Source organism: Aedes albopictus, chromosome 1 (assembly GCF_035046485.1).
Source record: "Aedes albopictus strain Foshan chromosome 1, AalbF5, whole genome shotgun sequence".
NCBI lineage: Eukaryota > Metazoa > Arthropoda > Insecta > Diptera > Culicidae > Aedes > Aedes albopictus.
The window spans coordinates 124010209-124034457 of NC_085136.1; the positions used below are offsets into that span (position 1 = coordinate 124010209).

A 24249-nucleotide genomic window follows, 5' to 3' on the forward strand; every position below is an offset into this window, starting at 1 on the left:
GCGATGTGCATGCTTCACGATGCTGGTTAAGACAAACAGGAAGAAGCTGTGGCAGCAACTTCATACATCCAGAATTGGTGCTGAGCCGCACAGTACACAAAACTCCATTCGAGCTATGGAGTGGCCAGAAACCGGACATCGGGCACTTGAAGGCTTTCGGGTGCGAAGCTTTCGTCCATGTTCCGGACGCGAAGCGAGATTACCGTAAGCAGGGACGCGAAGTTTCTGGAGTTGGGTTCGCAGCTTCAGGAGAAACGAGTTCCGGAAAAGGTCGTGGAATAAAGATCAGGAGTGGAGACATTAACACCGGAGGTGGAGCTGGACGCTCTGTGGCAACAGGTGAACGACGAGCCGGAACCACCCGGAACCGGAAGCAGCGATGATGCAAGTTTGCTGGATGAACCATCGTTTCGTGGTTTCGACGACGCGGACACAACCGATGAAAAGTTTTTCGATCCGGATTAAGCAAATACAAGTGTGGAACAACCACGAGGGTCTCGATGGTTGAATGCTGGTGCGCCATCGAAGCGTATGGCAGCTTACATTGTTGGCGTGGTGCGATTGACTGGAAGTGAACCCAAGAACTACAGGGAAGCGGTCAATAGTGCGCGAAAGTCGGAGTGGATCAGAGCCATGGACGAAGAATACCAGTCTCTTCTGTCCAAAGGTTCATGGTCCCTGGTACCGTTGCCTGCCGAACGACAAGTCATCGGGTCAAGGTGGATATTCAAGATGAAAAAGGACTCACTTGGGCATATACCGTGCGATTTAAAGCAAGGTTGGTTGCCCAAGGATGCGGACAACGGTTTGGCGTAGATTAAGTATTTGCGCCAGTCGCTATACAGCCAACCCTGAGAGTGTTTCTAACAGTGGCGGGCCACCGCAAGTACCATGTGCGGCACATTGATGTTAGGAACACCTACTTGAATGGGGTCCTCCAGAAGGAATGCACGTGGAGAGGGGTTAGTGCACATCGCACCCTCAAGGTTAGCTGCGTAGCCTGCAACAACGAATATCGACGACTCGCTTTGGAGAGTCCATCACGGTAGCATGCTAGCGCTTAGCCAGTTTCCCGAGTGGTCTTCGCCACTCACTTTGTTCTCGGAAGGCGGCAGGGTCAATTCCGCCTGCACCCAACTGTTTTGCAGACATTAAGAACTGACGCATATATGCAACCCGATCTAACCTGCCTGTAAGGAAGGGTATCACTACCCTTCAGGCCCTATCAGATGCACCAGAAGGTTGCTGACAGCAGGGTCTCCAACCCCCTCGGCCTGCTTCAGGTGTCTGGAACAAGAACACAAGTCATGGCATGGCACTGTAAAGGCCATGACAGGAGCAAACTGTGTACAAGATGCGGTGCTGAAGGCCATAAGACACTAGGCTGCACGAGTCGACCCATTTGTCTGATCTGTACCGGGAAATCCGTGAACAACAGGCATCCAACGGGTGGTCCAAGGTGTCCGGCCTTTAAGAAAACCGCAGTGAACAAATCACAGTGCATATAACGCAGCTGAACCTGGACCACTGTGACACGGCTCAGAAACTGATTTGTCAGGCGATTTCTGAATGGTGGACGCATATCGCCATCAAAGCGGACCCCTACCAAGTACCCACCGGATACGACAATCGGGTTGCGAGTGTGTCCGGAAAAATGGCGGCGATATGGACGACGGGTAAATACCCTGTCCAGGAGTTGGTGTCTACTATCTATGAGAACTGCGTGGTCGCCAAAGTAAACGGGGTCTTCTTCTGTAGCAGTTAAGCGCCTCCGCGGTGGCCAATCGAGCAGTTCACGCAGATGCTGGACCGCATGACGACCGTGCTGACTGGACGAAGGCCAGTATAATGGGGAAGCCGTTTTACGAACTAGCGGGGTCAAATCCTGCTAGAGACACTGGCTATATTAGATGTCGACATGGCTAATGTCGATACTAAGAGCATCTTTAGTCGGAACGGTGCGGAGTTATAGTCCTGGCCTAACAAGCAGTTCGAACTGTAGAGTAGACAATAGCTACACTCACAGCGATCTTCTGGCGGTTCGCTATACTAGCGACTACAACAACAGCAGGCAACGGCTCTCGCGTGCGTGCGATGCGACCATGCCTAGGCAAGTTCACTCTATAAATGGGAGACCACCATCCTCTTGGAGAACTCAAGCAATTGTGGACGTCCGCCGCACCTGCCTACGGGCTAGACGGCAAATGCAGCGAGCACGAACTGAGGAAGACCAAAACGAACGACGGATGGTGTTCGCCGCTGCTAAAGTCGCGTTGAAGACCGAAATAAGGGCAAGCATAAAGGCCTGCATTGAGGGTCTCTGTCAGAGTGCCAATGCGAATTCGTGGGGTGATGGCTACAGGACCGTGATGGCAAAGACGAGCGGTGTAATGATTCCTACAGCGCACTTTCCAAAGATGTTGGAGGGGATCATCGAGGGGCTTTTTCCACGTCATGATCCTAGTCCTTGACCACCTTTCGTAGAACAGCCGGGGACTGGGGCTGACGATGAGGAGAGGGTCACCAGTGTTGAACTTGCAGGTCCAGACGGAGTTCCGAACCTGGCCTTAAAAGTAGCTATTGCAGAGGCTCAGGATATGTTCAGATCTGCTATGTAGAAATGCGTGGACGAGGGAGTATTTCCAGAAGTATGGAATAGGCAGAGCCTGGTTCTATTGCCAAAGGGGGGGGAACTACCTGGAGACCCGCCGGCATATAGATCAATATGATTGTCGACACTGATGCGTCTGGGGATACCTGGGTACCTGTACAAGATTCTCGGAAGTTACTTCTAGAATCGAGTACTTATTTATGACACGGAGGTGGGTCGGAAGTGCTATCACATAGCCTCAGGAATCCCGCAAGGTTCTATCCTGGGTCCGGTGTTATGGAATGTCATATACGATGAGATGTTCAGGTTAGAGACACGCGTGGACTCGATGAATGTCTAGTTCAGACGCTTTACAAGAGGTGGTCCAAGGGTTCGGAATCGTCTCGTAGGTCTCCCCGTGCCCTGCGGTCTAAATCGACCCTTACAGCAATTAAGCGGCCGCAGGAAGAACATCCTGGTAGCGTTGCTGTTGTGGACTCCGTCTACTGAGTTGGATCCAAGCTCGCGGTTGAAAAGTGGACCTCTGCAAGGTCGGGGCAGGAGGAGGCTCCATGTCGGCACGTCCTTCTGTGTGCTGCCTGATAGGGCCTTACTTGCGGGAAGATCTAATCGCTGTGCGCGTGGTATCGGTGCTTGATACTTGAAGCAGGCGTGATATCGACCTTGCCTGCCTTCCGAGGACAAAGGGAGTAGTAAGGACCACTTGGAAAACTGGCTAAGCGCCAGCATGCTACCTTGGTGGACTCCCCAAAGCCAGTCATCCATGTCCGTTGCTGCATGCTACGCAGCAAACCATAAGGGTGCGATGTGCACGAACTTCTCTCTGAAGCAATGCTTTCTTGGTGGTTGCGGAGAAAAGAAGGGTTTGGAAATGGATGTAAAAACAATAAGATTAGTCGAATTTTCGACTCAACTGAAACTTGGTGTTTAACAGTGGAAAACACTCAACAGAAACAGGTTTTCATCAATAGACGTCTGCGGTACACCTTTAACCCTAGTATAAATACAGGTGATCGCTGAACGTTCACTACGCCTTTGTGGTGCGCTTAGCCTAAGATCCTGCAAGGGTTTAATATCTTGGGATCATTTGTAAGACTCTAAGGCATGGATTATAGTTGATTATATATTGCTACAGCTACTGTAACGACTGTAGATGTCAAGGGGTGAACTCCAGGACAGTTTGGACGACCCATCCAAATAAGAACGTCTTTTGATTGCTCAGTGCAGCCAAGATTACCTCTGCAACAAGTGTAGTCTTCAAAGCAATCTAGGATAGTTCAATTGACCTGCAATGTCTTGACAATGTCTTGTAGTGACCCAGAAGATTTTATTGGGTCCATAAATCTCGAAAAGTTTTGCAATGTTATTGCATACAATTACATAGTAATTCATACAAATACATAGACATTTTTGGGTCATTAGGTATTCCTAAAGTCTAGTTTAACCAAAATCCAAAGGGCCAGCTCAGAAGCTACAGTGTAAATTAAAGCTAAAGTGCTTTACTTTGCAAATAATTAATTCAATTTAATTACAGAAAAGCGGAAAGCGTTTTGCTTACATATGATTCATACTGAGAAGCAGAAATATTCATATTGCAGTAAAAGTTTTCCGTTCCATCGTATTCACACGCCATGCAATTGTAGTTTTCCTGCACCAGTGCCTCTTAAACACATATGCATGCAGCTTTTCACAACCCCTTCGGAAAATGGTGCCCACTTGCTTTAGGGCGACTAGGCCGCTGTCGGTCGAGGTTTCCCCTGAGCTACAACACTACGTTTCCTGTATATCCTTCGGCGTCGCCGTTGCCGCAGCCGCCACATGGGTTCTGATTCCAGCCCCCCAACTTCTGGTTTCACATTGCACTACTGTTACACTACACTACGTTATTTTCTTCGGGTTTTCACCAAACAACAGAGCCAATACGCGAGAACCCTCAACACAAGTGTTGGTAGCCTATTCGTCCACTATTCCACCTTTTCCCCCATGACCGCCCACCGCCAGTGGCCACACAATGGAAAATTGGTACGACGAATGGGGGTAACTGATCGATTTGATTAACTTTTCCCTCACTTCTGGTTGGGATTTTCTTCTTGCCTTTTATCGAGCGGTGAACTTTTGACGTACAGAAAAGCACTTTGCAATGTAGAGATCCTTCACTGAGTTATCTTTCCACCACATTGAACACTAGAACCCTCCACTTAGAGAGGCCCGTATCGGCCACCACAGCAACTTCCAAGTGCCCTTTCTTCGTCCCGGTTTCTAGAATCCATAACGACAACGACGACGACACTGTTACATTTTTCCTCAATTTTGCCAGCTGTGCCAGCTGAGTCCACTTTTTGCCGACCACTTGACTAATGGCTTTCGGTCCGTTCACTTCCTGGTCGGTCCAGTCCCAAGTCTCGCCACAGCACAACCCAAATCAACCGAAATCAACACCACGGTTCGCCTTGTAAAACGCACTGGAAGCCGACCGAAAAAAGTGTATTCCAGGATATGGCACTGAAAAATCGATATTTGAACTTTTTATTTAACATGCAGAAACTTTGCTGCTACTGCTACTGCTGCTGCTGCTGCTGATCTCGCTCGGTCTCACTCTTTCGCACTACTGCTGGGGCACACTAGCCGTCATGTCAGCCAGACCGCCCCATACCGACCGACCGACCGAACGACGACAACGGAACCATGCTTCCCTGCATAACACTCCACACGCGGCACTGCCACACTGAGCTACACCACAGTCTCTTCCACTTTAGTCTGTACAAAGCCAGGCGGGCACGGTGATGTCCTGGCCTCGAGTGTGGCAACCTGCCGCAGCTAGCAACCCTCAAGTGTAGGGTTTTTGGCGACTGCTACTGAGAACTACTGAGGCGAGAGAGCTTGAATGCGAGAGACACTTTCCCTTCCTTGGGCAGATACCTACATACAATAATGCGACTCAGGACGAGTATGATTATGCTGCTGCTGCTACATACATACAGAGAGAGAGTCGCTTGAAGGGGGTGGTTGAGTAGAGTATGCACAGGGAGAAAGGAGTGGGTGGCAAATGGAAATCGGAAAGTGGTGCCAGAAAAAGGGGCGAATCAGCCATAGAATGTTCAGGCTTCGGTAAAGAGTCGAATTGTTCTAGTTAATTTATGGGACTTTTTGGCGCTGTATCAGTTTTCGGGTTTCTTTAATAACAACCGGTTAGGTTAAAACTGACGTTTCGAATGTTTATTCATTCACCCTCAGGGCAAACTACAAATTTCACATTTAGTCACTGATTACCATATAACATACAGATTATACAAATTACTTACACCAAACAGTTATTTCTATGACAAGTGGTTTTGGAACATGGATTTTAGAACGGCTGACAAAATTACACTGCAGTTAATTTCATTGCTAACTGGACTGCGATAGAGGGCGGAATCTCAAATAAACGTGTGATATTACATCAAATCATTCCGATGTCTTCATCGCACTTATTCATCATACATACATACATACATACATTTAGGGCCCATATAGCCGAGGCGGTAAACGCACGGGTATTCAGCATGACCAAGCTGAGAGTGACGGGTTCGATTCCCGGTCGGTCCAGGATCTTTTCGTAAAGGAAATTTCCTTGACTTCCTTGGGCATAGAGTATCATCGTGCCTGCCACACGGACACGATATACGCATGCAAAATGGTCATTGGCAGAGGAAGCTCCTCAGTTATTAACTGTGGAAGTGCTCATAGAACACTCATAGCTGAGAAGCAGGCTTTGTCCCAATGAGGACGTTACGCCAAGAAGAGGAAGAAGAAGAAAACATACATACATTTATTTGTTTAACATCACATTTAAGACAAGACATAATCAACAATAGTACACCACAATACTCGGTTTGTGGCTGCCGCTCTCCATCCTCGGTCGCGTCCAATGCTCGCCAGGTCACGTCCCACCTGGTCCGCCCATCGTGCTCTCTGCGCTCCACGCCTTCTTGTGTCAACCGGATCAGTTGCAAACACCAGCTTTGCAGGGTTGTTATCCGGCATTCTTGCAACATGCCCTGTCCACCGTATCCTTCCGGCTTTGGCCACCTTCTGGATGCTGGGTTCGCCGTAAAGTGCAGCGAGCTCGTGGTTCATCCTTCTCCGCCACACACCGTTCTCCTGCACACCGCCGTAGATCGTCCTTAGCACGCGTCACTCGAAAACTCCGAGTGCTTGCAGGTCCTCCTCGAGCGTGGTCCATGTCACGTGTCCGTAGAGGACCCCCGGTCTTATTAGCGTTTTGTACATGGTGCATTTGGTGCTTGGGTGAATCTTTTTCGACCGCAGTTTCTTCTGGAGCCCGTACGTGGCAGGGCCTTCCGCTGATGATGCGCCTCCGAATTTCACGGCTCACGTTATTGTCAGCCGTCAGAAAGGATCCGAGGTAGACGAACTCCTCCACCACCTCGAAAGTATCCCCGTCTATCGTAACATTACTACCCAGACGGATCCGGTCGTGTTCAGTTCCGCCTACCAGCATGTACATTGTTTTTGAGGCATTCACCAGCAGTCCGACCTTTGCTGCTCTGCGTTTCAGGCGGGTGTACAGCTCTGCCACCGTTCCAAATGTTCTGGCAATAATGTCCATGTCGTCCGCAAAGCACACAAATTGACCGGATTTTGTGAAAATCGTTCCCCGGCTGTTGAGCCCGGCTCGTCGCATCACACCTTCCAGAGCGATGTTGAAGAGTAGGCATGAGAATCCATCACCTTGTCGCAGTCCCCGGCGAGATTCGAATGAACTGGATAGTTCACCCGAAACCCTTACGCAGTTTTATACACCGTTCATCGTTGCTTTAATCAGTCTAGTCAGCTTCCCAGGAAAGCCGTTTTCGTCCATGATTCTCCATAGCTCTGCGCGGTCGATACTGTCGTATGCCGCTTTGAAGCCGATGAACAGGTGATGCGTTACCTTACCTTACCGGTCAGGCTAAGGCCGGGGTGGCCTCTGCTGTACATAGTAGCCGCCTCCATTCCACTCGGTCCATGGCTGTTTGTCTCCAGTTCCGCACTCTGCGTAGGGTCCGCAGATCGTCCTCCACTTGGTCGACCCACCTAGCTCGCTGCGCTCCACGTCTTCTTGTACCGGTCGGATGACTCTCGAGAACCATTTTAGTCGGGTTGCTAACCGACATCCTGATGACGTGACCCGCCCACCGTAGTTTCCCGATTTTCGCGGTATGGACGATGGTTGGTTCTCCCAGCAGCTGATGCAGCTCGTGGTTCATTCGCCTTCTCCAAGTCCCGTCTTCCAGGCGCGAAAAAGGTGACGCTATCGTCATCAAGACCGAACAGTCGAAATACTCGGACGTCTTGAAGGCGATGAGGTGCGACGCCAAGCTTGAGGGTCTTGGAGCCAACGTACGCAGTATCAGACGTACTCGTACGGGCGAAATGATCCTGGAGCTTAAACGCGAGAAGGATCACAAGGGCGCCGCCTACAAGAGGCTGGCAGAAGAGGTCCTTGGTGATGGAGTGGAGGTGAGGGCTCTTACGCATGAGGCGACTCTGAAGGTCAAAGACCTAGACGAGATCACCGAAGCGGAAGAGCTCGTCACGGCACTGCGGCAACAGTGCGATGTTCAGGTGGCCGCCACAGCCGTCAGGCTGCGGAAGGGGCCAGCAGGGACACAGAGCTCTGGTTCAGCTACCTGTGGCGGACGTTAAAAAGTCCGTTAAAGTAGGGAGTATTAAGGTGGGCTGGTGTGTATGTCACCTGACATTCCACGAGCCACCTGAGGTTTGCTTCAGGTGTCTGGAACCAGGACACAAGTCGTGGGACTGCAAAGGCCCCGACAGGCGCAAACTGTGTAGGCGATGCGGCGCTGAAGGTCATAAGGCCCAAAGCTGCACGAGTCCGCCCATCTGCATGATCTGTACCGGGAAAACCTCGAAAAACAGACATGCGATGGGTGGTCCAGGGTGCCCGGCCTTTAAGAAAGCCGCAGTGAACAACAAATCACAGTGCAGGTAACGCAGCTGAACCTGAACCACTGTGATGCGGCTCAGCAACTGCTTTGTCAGGCGGTTTCTGAGTGGGAGACGGATATCGCCATCATTTCGGACCCATACCGAGTACCCGCCGGCAACGGCAACTGGGCCTCGGATGGGACCAGGAAAATGGCGGCGGTATGGACGACGGGTAAATACCCCGTGCAGGAGTTGGTGTCTACTACCTATAAGGGCTTCGTGGTCGCCAAAGTAAACGGGGTCTTCTTCTGTAGCTGTTATGCGCCTCCGCGGTGGCCGATCGAGCGGTTCACGCAAATGCTGGACCGCTTAACGACCGTGCTAACAGGGCGAAGGCCGGTGGTAATAGCGGGTGACTTTAATGCCTGGGCTGTGGAATGGGGAAGCCGTTTCACGAACCAGCGGGGTCAGATCCTGCTAGAAACACTGGCCATCTTAGATGTCGACTTGGCTAACGTCGGTACCAAGAGTACCTATAGTCGAAACGGAGCGGAGTCAATTATTGACGTGACCTTTTGTAGTCCTGGCCTAACAAGTAGTTCGAACTGGAGAGTAGATGATGGCTACACTCACAGCGACCACCTGGCGGTTCGCTACAGTATCGACTACAACAACAGCAGACAGCGGATAGAAGAAGAGGCGGCTAGGCCAAGGCCAAGCCTTCGTAGGTGGAAGACATCATACTTCGACGAAGAGGTATTTAGGGAAGCGCTCCGCCGTGAGCGAAACTTACTCGGTTTAGACGGCGACGAGCTGGTAGCGGTGCTCTCACGTGCGTGTGATGCGACCATGCCTAGGCGAGTCCACCCTAGAAATGGGAGGCCACCGGCTTACTGGTGGACCGACGCGATTGCGGACCTGCGCCGCGCCTGCCTACGGGCTAGGCGGCGGATGCAGCGAGCACGATCAGAGGAAGAGCGAAACGAACGGCGGGTGGTGTTCGCCGCTGCAAAAGCCGCGCTCAAGACCGAGATAAGAGCAAGCAAAAAGGCCTGCTTTGAGGGTCTCTGTCAGAGTGCCAATACGAACCCGTGGGGTGATGCCTACAGGATTGTTATGGCCAAGACGAGAGGTGTGATGGCTCCTACAGAGCAATCTCCAGAGATGTTGGAGGGGATCATTGGAGGACTTTTTCCGCGTCATGATCCTAGTCCTTGGCCTCCTTTCGTAGGACAGCCAGGGACTGGGGCTGGCGATGAGGAAAGGGTCACCGATGTGGAACTTGCGGGGATAGCTAAGTCCCTTAGCGTAGGTAAGGCCCCAGGTCCGGACGGAGTTCCGAACCTGGCCTTAAAAGTAGCTATTGCAGAAGCTCCCGAGATGTTCAGGTCTGCTATGCAGAAATGCCTGGACGAGGGAGTTTTCCCAGAAGCTTGGAAGAGGCAGAGCCTGGTACTATTGCCAAAGGCGGGGAAACCACCCGGAGACCCGTCGGCATATAGACCAATATGCTTGATTGACACGGCGGGGAAGGTGCTCGAAAAGATCATCCTCAATAGAATGTTGAAGTTCACTGAGGGCGTAAGTGGTCTCTCGAGCAACCAGTATGGCTTCCGGAAGGGGAGGTCCACCGTAGACGCTATCTTGTCGGTTACAAAAACCGCCGAGAAAGCACTCGAGCCTAAGAGGAGGGGAATTCGTTTCTGCGGGGTAGTGACTCTGGATGTAAGGAATGCATTTAATAGCGCCAGTTGGGCTGCTATTGCCGATGCGCTCTTGCGTCTGGGGATACCGGAGTACTTGTACAAGATTCTCGGAAGCTACTTCCAGAATCGCGTACTGGTTTACGACACGGAGGTGGGTCGGAAGTGCTTTCACATAACCTCAGGAGTCCCGCAAGGTTCCATCCTGGGTCCGGTGTTATGGAATGTCATGTACGACAAGGTGTTGAGGTTAGAGTACCCAGTGGGAGTGGTGATTGTCGGATTTGCCGACGATATTACGCTCGAAGTCTACGGTGAAACGATCGAGGAGGTGAAGTTGACTACCGACCACTCGATCAAGGTTGTGGAGGCGTGGATGCGGTCCAGAAAACTGGAGCTGGCTCACCACAAGACAGAGGAGACGGTTGTTAACAACATGCAGTCGGCTCAGCAGACGGAGATCAGTGTAGGAGAGTGCACTATCCTGTCGAAGCGCTCTGTCAAGCACTTGGGCGTGATGATCGACGATAAGCTTACCTTCGGTAGCCACGTCGATTATGCCTGTAAAAGAGCCTCCACAGCTATTGCGGCACTGTCCCGGATGATGTCCAATAGCTCAGCGGTGTACGCCAGTAAGCGCAAGCTTCTGGCTAGTGTTGCTACGTCCATACTTAGGTATGGCGGCCCGGCGTGGGGTACCGCGCTAAGTACTGAATGCTACCGACGGAAGCTGGAAAGTACTTACAGGCTTATGTGTCTGAGGGTTGCAAGCGCGTACCGTACCGTGTCACACGACGCTCTCTGTGTCATTACTGGTATGGTGCCCATCAGCATTCTTATCAGTGAGGATATGGAGTGCTTCGAAATGCGCGGCACAAGAGGCATACGCAAGACTGTCAGGATGGCCTCTATGGTCAAACGGCAGCGCGCGTGGGACAGTTCCACCAAAGGAAGGTGGACCCATAGGTTGATACCGAGGGTAGATAGTTGGATTAATAGGCGCCATGGGGAAGTTTCATTCCACTTGACACAGGTCCTTACAGGTCATGGTTGCTTCCGACAGTATCTACACCGTTTCGGGCATGCGGATTCTCCCGAATGCCCAGTGTGCAATGGTTTAGAGGAAACGGCGGAACACGTTTTGTTCGTGTGCCCGCGTTTTCGCACAATGCGTGACCGCATGCTTGCCACATGCGGGGAGGACACAACTCCGGACAACTTGGTCCAGAGAATGTGTAGGGATGAGATTAGCTGGAATGCCGTTTCAACGGCTATCACCCATATCGTCTGGGAGCTACAGAGGAGGTGGCGCGTGGACTCGGAGAATGGCTAGTCCAGATGCAGTACAAGAGGTGGTCCAGGGGTTCGAAGTCGGCTTCGTAGGTCATACCGGTGCCCTGCGGTCGAGATCGACCCTTACAGCGATTAAGTGGCCGCGGAGAGGAAGTCCCGGTAGCGGTGCTGTCGTGGCGTCAGTCTACTGGGTTGGATCTGAGCCCGCGGTTGGAAAGGGGTCCCCGGCAAGGGTCGGGGTAGGTGAGACCCTGCTGTCTGCAACCTACGGATGCATCTGATAGGGCCTGAAGGGTAGTAATACCCTTCCTTTGCGGGCAGGTCAGATCGGGTTGCATGTGGGCATCAGTTCTTGATGTCCGCTCAGCAGTAGGGCGCGGGCGGGGTTGACCCTGCCCGCCTTCCGAGGACAAAGGGAGTGGCGAGGACCACTCGGGAAACTGGCAAAGCGCCAGCAGGCTACCGTAATGGACTCTCCAAAGCGAGTCATCGATGTTCGTTGCTGCTAGGCTACGGCAGCTAACCTTGAGGGTGCGATATGCACTAGCCCCTCTCTGAAGCAATACCTTCTTGGTGGTTCCGGAGAGACGTAGGGTTTGGCGACCATAGGAATGTGTTTTAGTGGGTCGAGGAGAGAGTAGTCCTGGCTTCTACCGGCATTGTAGAAGACGGCCTCAACCCCACACTACCCTAACCTTCCTGTTAGGGTGTCTGTTGAGCAGATTTATCCCCCTATGGTTTAGAAGGAAAAAAAAAAGTCCCGTCTTCCATCTGCACTCCGCCGTAGATGGTACGCAACATCTTCCGTTCGAAAACTCCAAGGGCGCGTTGGTCCTCTGCACGTAGGGTCCATGTTTCGTGCCCATAGAGGACGACCGGTCTAATCAACGTTTTGTAGATGGTTAACTTCGTGTTACGGCGAACTTTATTCGATCGTAGAGTTCTGCGGAGTCCAAAGTAGGCACGATTTCCTGCCACAATGCGCCTCTGAATTTCTCTGCTGGTGTCGTTGTCGTCGGTCACCAGTGAGCCCAAGTACACGAATTCTTCAACCGCCTCGATTTCATCACCGTCGATATGAATTCGGGGTGGCGGGCGCGGTGATTCCTCCCTGGAGCCCTTTGCCATCATGTACTTTGTCTTCGACACATTAATGACTAATCCGATTCGCCTGGCTTCATTCTTTAGTCGGATGTACGTTTCCGCAATCGTCTCAAATTTACGAGCAATAATATCAATATCATCGGCGAAACCAAGCAGCTGAACGGACTTCGTGAAAATCGTCCCACTCGTGTTTATCCCCGCTCTTCTTATTACACCCTCCAAAGCAATGTTGAACAGCAAGCACGAAAGACCATCACCTTGCCGTAACCCTCTGCGAGATTCGAAGGAACTCGAGAGTGTCCCTGATACTCGCACTACGCACATCACTCGATCCATCGTCGCCTTGATCAACCGAATCAGTTTATCCGGGAATCCGTATTCGTGCATAATCTGCCATAGCTGTTCTCGATCGATTGTATCATACGTCGATTTGAAATCGATGAACAAGTGATGTGTGGGCACGTTGTATTCGCGGCATTTCTGCAACACCTGGCGGATGGCGAACATCTGGTCCGTTGTAGCGCGTTCACCCATAAATCCAGCCTGATATTGCCCCACGAACTCTCTTGCAATCGGTGATAGACGGCGGCATAAAATTTGAGAGAGTATCTTGTGGGCAGCGCTCAGTAGTGTGATCGCGCAGTAGTTCCCGCAATCCAACTTGTCGCCTTTTTTTGTAGATGGGACACACGATACCTTCTATCCATTCCTCCGGTAATACTTCCTCCTCCCAAATCTTGGTAATGACCCAGTGTAGTGCTCTCACCAGTGCTTCTCCACCGTATTTTAGTAGCTCGCTTGGTAGTTGATCTGCTCCAGCGGCTTTGTTGTTTTTCAACCGGCCAACCTCCTCCTCAATCTCTTGAAGGTCAGGGGCCGGAAGTCTTTCGTCCTGTGCACATACTCCTAGATCTGTTACCACGCCACCTTCGGTACTTGCAACGTCGCCGTTGAGGTGCTCATCGTAATGCTGCCGCCACCACTTGACCACCTCACGCTCGCTCGTGAGAATATTCCCGTGATTATCTCGGCACATGTCGGCTTGTGGCACAAAGCCTCTGCGCGAGCGGTTCAGCTTCTCGTAGAACTTTCGTGTGTCCTTAGCGCGGTACAGCTCTTCCATCGCTTCGCGATCTCGTTCTTCCTGCTGGCGCTTCTTCATCCGGAAGACTGAGTTCTGTCTGTTCCGCGCCTGTTTGTAACGTGCCTCATTCGCTCTCGTACGATGTTGCAGCATTCTCGCCCATGCTGCATTCTTCTCGTTTTTCAACTGTTCACATTCGCCGTCGTACCAGTCGTTTCTATGATTCGGAGTCGCGAAGCCTAGTGCTGTAGCCGAGGTACTACCTATGGCGGATCGGATGTCCCTCCAGCCATCTTCAAGTGTAGCTGCGCCAAGCTGCTCTTCCGTTGGTAGGGCCACTGCTAACTGCTGCGCGTAGTCTTGAGCCACCTCTACGTTTCGAAGTTGCTCGATGTTGAGCCGCGGCGTTCGACTTCGACGCGTGGTGATAACTGTCGAAAGTTTTGAGCGCATGTATACAGCGACTAAGTAGTGATCCGAATCTATATTCGCACTGCGGTATGTGCGGACGTGGGTTATATCCGAGAAGAATTTACCGTCGATTAGAACGTGGTCGATTTGGTTTTCTGTTTGATGGTCGGGTGATCTCCAGGTGGCTTTGTGGATATCTTTGCGGGGGAAGAAGGTGCTTCGGACTACCATACCACGGGAGGCTGCAAAGTTTACGCATCGCTGGCCGTTATCATTCGATACGGCGTGCAGGCTGTTTCGCCCGATTACCGGTCTGTACATTTCCTCCCTTCCTACCTGCGCGTTCATGTCGCCGACAACGATTTTCACGTCACGCGGCGAGCAACCATCGTATGTTTGCTCTAACTGCGCGTAGAACGCTTCTTTCTCGTCATCGGGTCTCTCTTCGTGTGGGCTGTGGACGTTGATGATGCTGTAGTTGAAGAAACGGCCCTTAATTCTCAACATGCACATCCTTGCGTTGATCGGCTGCCACCCGATCACACGTTGTCGCATCTTGCCCAACACTATAAATCCTGTTCCCAGTTCATTGGTGGTGCCACAGCTTTGGTAGAAGGTAGCCGCTCTATGCCCGCTTTTCCACACTTTCTATCCAGTCCAACAAAGTTCCTGCAACGCCACGATGTCGAAGTTGCGGGGATGTAGTTCGTCGTAGATTATCCTGTCACATCCTGCGAAACCTAGTGACTTGCAATTCCATGTTCCAAGTTTCCAATCGTAGTCCTTATTTCGTCGCGTGGGTCTTTGCGATTGTATCGAGTCGTATTTTCTCCTATGTTATTCGCAATGGGGATTTTTACGGGTGGCTTATTGGGCCTACGCCAACACTCCTATCTCGCCGGAGGGCCATCGTGCCAGTTCTGTTTAACGTCCCAACCAACACTGGGACGACCACGCTGATGGGGCTACCACCTTGGATCTAGCTGGGCGTGGTGCAGCGTTTCTTACTCAGCCGCTGGATGCCAGAACAGACGCTGTTTGAGCCGCACCTCCTTGGTGAACAGACACTCGGATCGTACCTCCTCAATCTAGCTGAAGTCAGAAGGACAACAGTGCCCAGGCTGCACTACCAGCTAAGCACACAACTCTTAGCTGGCTGTCTTTGTCATCGCTTGACCCGTGGAAGCATGAGGTAGGAACTTGTGAGGACCAGAGCTATATTGGACGCTCTCCTTATCGACTCACCGTTTTGCAGCCCACAGGTGATGCGTTGGGGCCTGGTATTCACGGCATTTCTGGAGGATTTGCCGTACGGTAAAGATCTGGTCCCTTGTCGACCGGCCGTCCATGAAGCCGGCTTGATAACTTCCCACGAACTCATTTGTTTTAGGTGACAGACGACGGAAGATGATCTGGGATAGCACTTTGTAGGCAGCATTCAAAATAGTGATCGCCCTGAAGTTCTCACATTTCAAATGGTCGCTTTTCTTGTGAATGGGGCAGATTACCCCCTTCCTTCCACTCCTCCGGTAGCTGTTCGGTTTCTCAGATCTTGACTATCAGCCGATGCAGACAGGTGGTCAACTTTTCTTGGCCCATCTTGATGAGTTCAGCTGCGATACCATCCTTACCAGCTGCTTTGTTGGTTTTGAGCTAGTGAATGGCATCCTTAACTTCCCTCAGCGTGGGACGTGGGAGTTGGTTCATTTTCGTCCTCCGCTGCACTGGCGTCGTCGTTTCCTCCGTTGCCGTGGGCTCCCGTGCCTACGTTCTCAACGCCATTCAGGTGCTGATCGAAGTGCTGCTTCCACCTTTCGATCACCTCACGTCCGTCCGTCAAGAGGCCTCCGTCTTTATCCCTGCACATTCCGGCTCGCGGCATGAAGCTTCTGATAGAACTTTCGTGTTTCTTGGGAACGGCACAGCAGTTCCATTTCTTCACACTCCGCTTCTTCCAGGCGGCGTTTTTTCTCCCGAAAGAGGCGGGTCTGCTGTTTTCGCTTCTGTTTGTAACGTTCCACGTTCTGTCGGGTCCCTTGCTGCAGCATTACCGCCCTCGCTGCGTTCTTCTCCGCCAAAACCATTCTGCACTCTTCTTCGAGCCATTCATTGCGTCGATTCCGTTCCGCGTATCCGAAGGCGCTCTCGGCTGCGTCGTTGATAGCTGCTTTCACTGTACTCCAGCAGTCCTCTAGAGGGGCCTCATCGAGCTCGCCCTCGTCTGGCAACGCGAACTCGAGATTCTGCGCGTATGCTGAAACGACATCCGGTTGCTTCAGTCGCTCTAGGTTGTTCCGTGGCGGTCGCCGGTACCATACATTGTTGATGACGGAATGTTTTGGGCGCAGTTTGACCATCACCAGATAGGGTCGGAGTCGATGTTGGCGCCACGATAGGTCCTGACGTCGATAATGTCGGAGAAGTGCCGTCCGTCAATCAGAACGTGGTCGATTTGAGATTCCGTCTGCTGTGGTGATCTCCAGGTGTAACGATAAGGGAGGCTGTGTTGGAAAAAGTTGCTACGTATGGCCATATTTTTGGAGACGGCGAAATCAATGAGTCGTAGGCCGTTTTCGTTCGTCTGCTGGTGGGCGCTGAACTTACCAATCGTCGGTCTGAATTCCTCCTCCTGGCCTACCTGAGCGTTCAAATCTCCAATGATGATCTTGACGTCGTGGCTTGGGCAGCGGTCGTACTCGCGTTCGAGCTGCGCGTAAAATGCGTCCTTGTCATCATCAGTACTTCCGGAGTGTGGGCTGTGCACGTTTATTATGCTGAAATTGAAGAATCGGCAGTTGAACCTCAACCTGCACATTCTTTCGTCGATCGGCCACCAACCGATCACGCGCCTCTGCATATCACCCATCACGATGAAAGCTGTTCCCAGCTCTCGTGTGTTGCCGCAGCTCTGGTAGATGGTATGATTACCCCTAAGCGTTCGCAACATGGATCCTGTCCAACACACCTCCTGCAGCGCTACGATGCCGAACCCGCGGTCCTTCAGTAGATCGGCGAGTATGCGGGTGCTCCCAATGCAATGAAGTTAAGAGATCGCCAGTTCCACGTACCGAGTTTCCAATCCGAAGCCCTTTTTGTTCGCTGAGGTCGTTGCCGTTGGTCTCGGTCCGTATTATATTTAAAGCTATTAAATATACCAAGAATATCTTTGAAGCTTAGTAGAACTATGGAAAAAGTTATATCAACCAGACAACATTTCTATCCGTGATACTACTAATTGCTTACTTTACAGCAATTACACCAACTTTATACTTTTACAGCAATTAGTATGTAGAAAAGTTTAAAGTAATCTCCGATGGAATTAGTATTAGACCATGTATTAGACAAACAATCAAGGAGGTTCTTTGATGATCTACAAATAACGTGTTACAAGATAGGGCCAATATACCCCATGCGGTGAGCTCTCAATTAATAACTATGGAAGTGCTAATAGAAGACGCTGAGGCTTTGTCCCAGTTGGAAGGTAAAGCCAAAGAGAAGACGAATAAGTAGATGCCCAAAGTTATTCTTCAAGACAGCCCTACAAGAATTTTATAAGAAATTTGTAAAGGAATCAGTAAAGGGAAAAGGGAATAGTGTGGCTCAATTCACCATATGTCAAAAAGTTCGACGGGCCCCTTCTCATTTCGTTCTTATATTCCAAGATGCCCTGGTCAAATCTTTAACTCAATCGGTTAACATTTGGGCGGTGCTCATTTGAAGTTTGTATGGGAGTTTACAGTATGCGGCAGGAAAAAATGCGAAAGTGTTTTTCAACTTCAAACCTCATTTTCGTCCGTTTGACGTTAACCAATTTATGTTTCAACGTTCCATGATCTCTAATAGGCTAGTTTTCTGAAAAGATGATTAAAAAATTTCCCATTTTGGTCACCAACCTTTACAGGGTGGCGCCTGAAGCTGAAAACAATCAGAATGTTCGAACCGCAGAAAAGTGCACAGGTCGCTAAATTTCGTATCTGATAAAACAAAAATTTTAATTTTCTCTACAATATCATCAAATATATGTACTTATTTCATCTAGTATGTGAAACTACATGGCTCTGGATCAGTGTGGTCTGGGTGTTCATCGAATTTAGCGTATAATAGTGCCTTGAACTTTTCGCATTTTTCCCTGCCGCACCCTGTATATGGGAAAACATCGTATTTTGTTGCATTTTTCTCGTTAGGGACACATTTTGTTTTACTCAAATCACAAAAGCGATTAGATAGAATTATAGTCTCATATGTGCCGAAAAACTTTATCCAACACTACAAAGTAATCCAAAGCTTGTAAGAAAATTTATTAGCTGCAAACCATATGGTGGTGCTTAACATTTAACATGTAAGGGAATAACAATAGCAATATTGAATGGGTACGTAGTGTCTAGGCTATAGCTTTTTTCACAAGTGTCTGATCACGTTGCGGTCTTCGACAAAGTTTTTCGGCGTATACTAGGCTATATTTCTATAGAAATGAATATGTGGTTTAAGAAATTTTAACCCCTCAAGAGGAAAATGCAAAAAAACGATGTTTTCCCATATAAACTACCATACTAACTTCGAACGAGTTTAGCACCGCCCATATGTTAGCGGATTGAGCTGAAAATTTGACCACAACATCGTGGCGTCATATAGAAAAAAAAATAAAAAAAAATAAGAATTAGCATAAGTTAAAATTCACGAACAAAAATAAACAAAAAAAATGAGAACATATTGACATGTGTTTTTTTTTTCATACAAGCATGAGCCACCCTAAAAGGGAATTTCATGAAGAAACTTTGAAATTATACTCATTGAAATATTTAATTAATTTATTGAAAGAATTTTCAGTGAAATGTTTGTAAAAGGCCTGATCAAATTTCATTTTGTTCTTTTGGGGCATAGAGGGACCAATAATTAATAAGTGTATTTGATGAAAAAATACCCAAAAAATTAGACTAAATCGTTAAACTCATCGGATTTGATAAAAAAAGAGCGACTCTAGTTTCAAATTTCAATATTCCTCGAATAATTTATGTGTGTTATGTTGAATTTTGACCAAAATTTTTCGAGAGGGTAGGTCATGAAAATCGAAATTTTTGTCTGCCTAATTAATGTAGTTATGTTGTTAATACAGGGTGTTAGGTTCCTGAGTGCAAACTTTTTAAAGGGCGATAGAGGACCATAAATGGAGAAAAAAATTGTTCTACGCATATGGTCAAATCTCTATCGTTACGTAGTTATTGAACTTCCCATGTTTATGACTCTTATTGCCTTAACTGGCAATAACTTGAAAATGGTCAAACTTATCAAAGTTTTTTTACCCTTATTCGAAAGATTATTGAATTTTCTAACAAATGGCATCTTTGAATCGATTGGTTTAGTTAAATAACTAAGTTTTCTAGAGCAAAATAGCTAAAAATAGTGTATTTTTATTGGGTTTTGCCAATTATCTTTGAAACATGCGTAATAAATTAAAATTCTTTCTTTGGCAAAGTTGTGGTCCCTGTTACACTCTACAATTAGTTCTTTGACACCAAACTTCTATCTCTTATCGTTTTGTGGCAATTTTGATTTTAACATCGCATTTCAGATCATAAATTTGCAACTGTCATGGAAAGCACTTTTTTGCGCATTGTGCCACACATTTAAATCAAAATTGCAAGAAAACGATAAGAGCTAGAAGTTTGGTGTCAAAGAACGAATTGTAGAGTGTAACAGAGGCCACAACTTTGCCAAAGAAACAATTTTAATTTATTACGCATGTTTCAAAGATAATTGACAAAACCCAATAAAAATACACTATTTTTAGCTATTTTGCTCTAGAAAACTTAGTTATTTAACTAAACCAATCGATCCAAAGATGCCATTTGTTAGAAAATTCAATAATCTTTCGAATGAGGGTAGAAAAACTTCGATAAGTTTGACCATTTTCAAGTTATTTCCAGTTAAGGCAATAAGAGTCAAAAACATGGAAAGTTCAATAACTACGTAACGGTTGAGATTTGACCATATGCGTAGAACATTTTTTTTCTCCATTTATGGTCCTCTATCACCCTTTAAAAAGTTTGCACTCAGGAACCTAACACCCTGTATATGAGTAACTTAGAGGGCCGTGCACAAATTGTGTCACGCTTTTAGGTGGGAAGGAAGTAGCAGAACGTGACAAGCCAGAGAAACAATGGTGAGGTACACAAAAAGTGTGATATAAGGAGAAGAAGATGTGGGGGTTGAAATAGGTCGATTTTGTAGAAAAAATGTAGTTATAAATATGAGTTGAGTTATATTATTAAACTGTTTCCAACGCTTTTTTTATGTATGTATGTATGTATTTTGTGAACCTACAGGGGGTGGCCAAAAAGTTTGGGATAGACAACTTTTTTTTCTCTCACAAAAAGGTTCAACATGCTGTAACTTTTCATAGAGAACACCAAAAATTTTCAAATTTTGAATTGCTTGTCACCCTATTAAATGTACATCATTGGTACAAATTTGAGCTCGATTGGATAATCTTTCGCAAAGCTAGAGTTGTTCTCGTAAAACACTATTTTTTGACAACTAATTTTTGAACTGTCATAACTCGGAAACCAATGAACCGAATTAAGGTGAATATATGACGAAGCCACACCTCGAATTTTCAAAAGCACAAATCTAAAGAACCGAATGTCGGTTTGAGCTGAAAAGTTGATCGTTTGGTGACCCGCTGGTGGTGACCAATCGATCAACTTTTCAGCTCAAACCGACATTCGGTTCTTCAGATTTGTGCTCTTGAAAATTCGAGTTGTGACTTCGTTATATATTCACCTTAAAAGAAATTTTGAAATTTTATCAACAATATATTGATACTTGATACGACGTTATAAAATGTAATTCGATATTTTGATGTAATCTATGAAAAGTTACAGAATGATGAACTTTTTTGGGAGAGAAAAAAAAAGTTGCCTATCCCAAACATTTTGGCCACCCCCTGTAACTTTATTAGTTGCTTGTGACCAATACCACGCTGTCGCATTGTGCATCGAGTCTTCTGTATCATATTAACCTCAATACTAGATAGGATTAAATTAGTAAGTCGTTTTTATCTCATCATACTTTGCCTAGGAATTACTTATAACTGGCACCACTGACCGAAACTTACACCAAGGATCACACATAGGGACAGGATAAGCCCAAATGTCATTCTCTTCCGCTCCTGGAGGCCCGGTCCATAACTGCTTGCCACCCACAACCACCCTCTCTCGCTTCTCTCACTCTCCCCCCTATCTACTGTTTCCACCTAAGCGCAGAAAACCGCCTGATTAGTAAGCCCATCAATGTTTTGAATCTCTCTCGTTTGCTCTCTCCCTTTCTTTTATTTCTCATTTTCCTCGGTTGGCTCCGTTTTACTACGTATGCTTTCCACAATCTTGCACCCTTCCGATTCCACCCCTTCGATGTCGTCGACGTCGTCGTCGTCGTCATCGTCTACTCTGGTTTCCACTTTCAGTAACACTGCACAAAAACGAAGGGAATCAAGTGAAGAGGACAATCAAGAAGAAAAAGCCTAATTGCTGTTCTTCAATTTGCACACTTTTCCAGATTGCTAAATTTTCACACATGCATCATTTTCCCATATTTTCACCTGTTTTCAGTCTCTGCCGTCGACGCAAATTACCAGTAAGCCCTAATGACTTCAACACTTTTACTTGTTCTTGATTTCACAGTGTCACCATTTTCACGAGGAAATTTTTGCACATCATGCTATCGAAGTTCGATCGAAAATCTAAACTCAAGGAAAACTCAAAAGCACACAAAAGTCGTCCTGCAAGTCCCCACAGAACCGTATGGGGTTTTGCACACTAGTTTTTCGCGAGAAAAATCGAATGTTCGAACGAATCCCAATGATTATTCATCACATCCCGAAGTGGAAAAAAAATATCGCACAGACAGTCCAAAACCGAGCACACTATGTGTAGCCTTCTCTCTTTTTCGCTTTACTGAAAATTTCCTTAAGGACGAAACACTCGACGAGGACTAGAGGTACCGATCCCATCCGTTCCGTTGTCCGTGAGAGAATGACTCAGAGGCTGAACCGATGGAGTACATATAACATTCTTCCTTCCGACAATCCTTGAAAAGTGACGCAGGAAAAACTTGACAGGTGGAAAATTCGGAACCGAATAAGGATGGGGTGTAGAGGAAAATTTCCCTGCGAGGGACACATGAAAACGCAAACAAACTACAGGGAAAGCGTGCATAAGTGGTTCAATTTGGCTGTTTAAAATTTATGTTTGCCATAATGTTTCAGATTGCATTGAGATCCATTAGCCTCTGCTACTCATATCCCTACCTCTGCGTATGGCACCGACCGGGCTGCGAGCAACCTTAGGTAGATCGGGTAAGTAATCCCGGTAGGAGCATTGGGCGTAGGCTGACAGGGAAGGGCGGATTTGCTTCAGCAAACATGAGCATCTGTTCTCCAGGAGGAGCGACTCACAACAGCGTCTGATCCCCATGTTAGGGGCGCCTGATCAACGTCCGAATGTCAGGGAAGGACTCTAAGCTCAACTGTGCACTATAGTCCTCCGAAAAGTAGGGGGTTGGTGTCAGATCCTACGAGCCAGCCGTAATAAACCCTTGTAACGGAAAAGCAGCACCAGAATTATACGAACTGAGACCAACGACCCCAGCGAACAAAAAGGATTTGCGATTGGAAACTCGGCACATGGAACTGCCGGTCTCTTAACTTCACACATTGGTCGGGCTCCATACAAAGGGGCGGCCAAAACTCTCAAAAAACGGAATTGATATTTTTAAACTTCTTTTCACCTTATAACAAAGATAATGTATTGTAGTTTTATGATTCTTAATTAAAAGCATACCAGCTTTTGTTTTTCAATGACATTTTCACTGCCAAAGTGGCCTAAGTCATAAAATTGAAAAATGAAAAAATCGAAAAAAGTAAAATAATAATATTTTGAGAATGGAATATATGTTTTATGTTATCCAGCATATGAAAGCTTGTTATTAGACTGTTTGAATGCACGTATGGTGCAAAATTAATATGTTCCAAAATTTTTCAAATTTTCATATATTGTACCTTAGGAATTTTGGTAATTTTTAAGTTAAAAAACGGTTCGTGTCGTCACGTGTCGCCGCAATTTCGAATAGTACATCTTAAACATCATGCTTAGGGCTGCATAAAAACGTTTAAACGTTTTGCAGAAATTTGCAGTTTTTCAAATTAGAGCTATTTAAAAAAAGTCATGTTTTTTCATATATTTAACGTTATTTTTCCATTTTTGACTGAAATAAAATTTATCTTCCCACATTTTTCACACGTTTGAACAAACTTGATTGGATTTGATGGAAAGATGATCATTTAATTAAATTCAAATTGATTTTCTAACAAAAAACGCAAAAACGTGGGGTTTACTGATTTTTACCGTTTTTGAAATTATTGAAGTTACGTAATTTTTGAATACCCCTTTTCAAATACTAAAATGCCATATAACATATCTAGACAACCTATAACTTCGATTTAACACATAAAAAGAGTTTTGGCCGAACTTTATATTTTTCCGACCATTGTGCTTCATTAGAAGCACCCTCATACTCGCCGATCCACTGAAGGACTGTGGGTTCGGTATCGTAGCGCTGCAGGTGTGTTGTACAGTCTACCAGAGCTTTCAAAACAAAATAATGTGCAAATTGAGGATCAAAGGCTGATTCTTCAACTTCAGCACAACCAACGTGCACAGCCCTCTCTCCGGAAGCACTGATAATGACAAAGACGCATTTTACGCGCAGCTCGAACACGAGCACGACCGCTGCTCGCAAGCCACTTCAAGATCAAGACCTCAACGCTCAGGTAGGCCAGAAGGTGGAACTCAGACCGACAATTGGAATGTTCAGCGTCCACCAGCTGAAGAACGATAACGCCCAACGACTCATCGATTTCACCGCCTCCAAAAACACCTGTTTCCTACACAGCCACCGGCAACGACGACGATCAAGGCCACGGTGAAACCTAGAGCGACTGAAGCAATCAGATGTCGCCTCGCCATACGTGCAGAATCTCGAGACAGCGTTACCAGATGCGGGTGAGTTCGATATCTTACCTTACCGATCAGGCTAAGGCCTGGGTGGCCTCTGCT

The 24249-nt window shown here is 47.7% G+C and overlaps 1 protein-coding gene across 5 annotated transcripts in view; it reads right to left on the reverse strand.

The window, feature by feature from the left end:
- LOC109422876 (serine-rich adhesin for platelets) overlaps window positions 1-22316 on the reverse strand; it is a 209378-nt gene extending 187062 nt beyond the window's left edge. For 3 of the 5 annotated variants that reach the window (XM_062845308.1, XM_062845306.1, XM_062845307.1), the window contains exon 1: window positions 4706-5612. The gene's annotated coding sequence lies outside the window, so the exon portion shown is untranslated. Of the gene's footprint in view, window positions 1-4705; window positions 5613-21734 lie in introns of those variants that run through there. The other 2 variants (XM_062845305.1, XM_062845304.1) reach the window with 2 other exon arrangements.
- Window positions 22317-24249: the final 1933 nt, after the last annotated feature.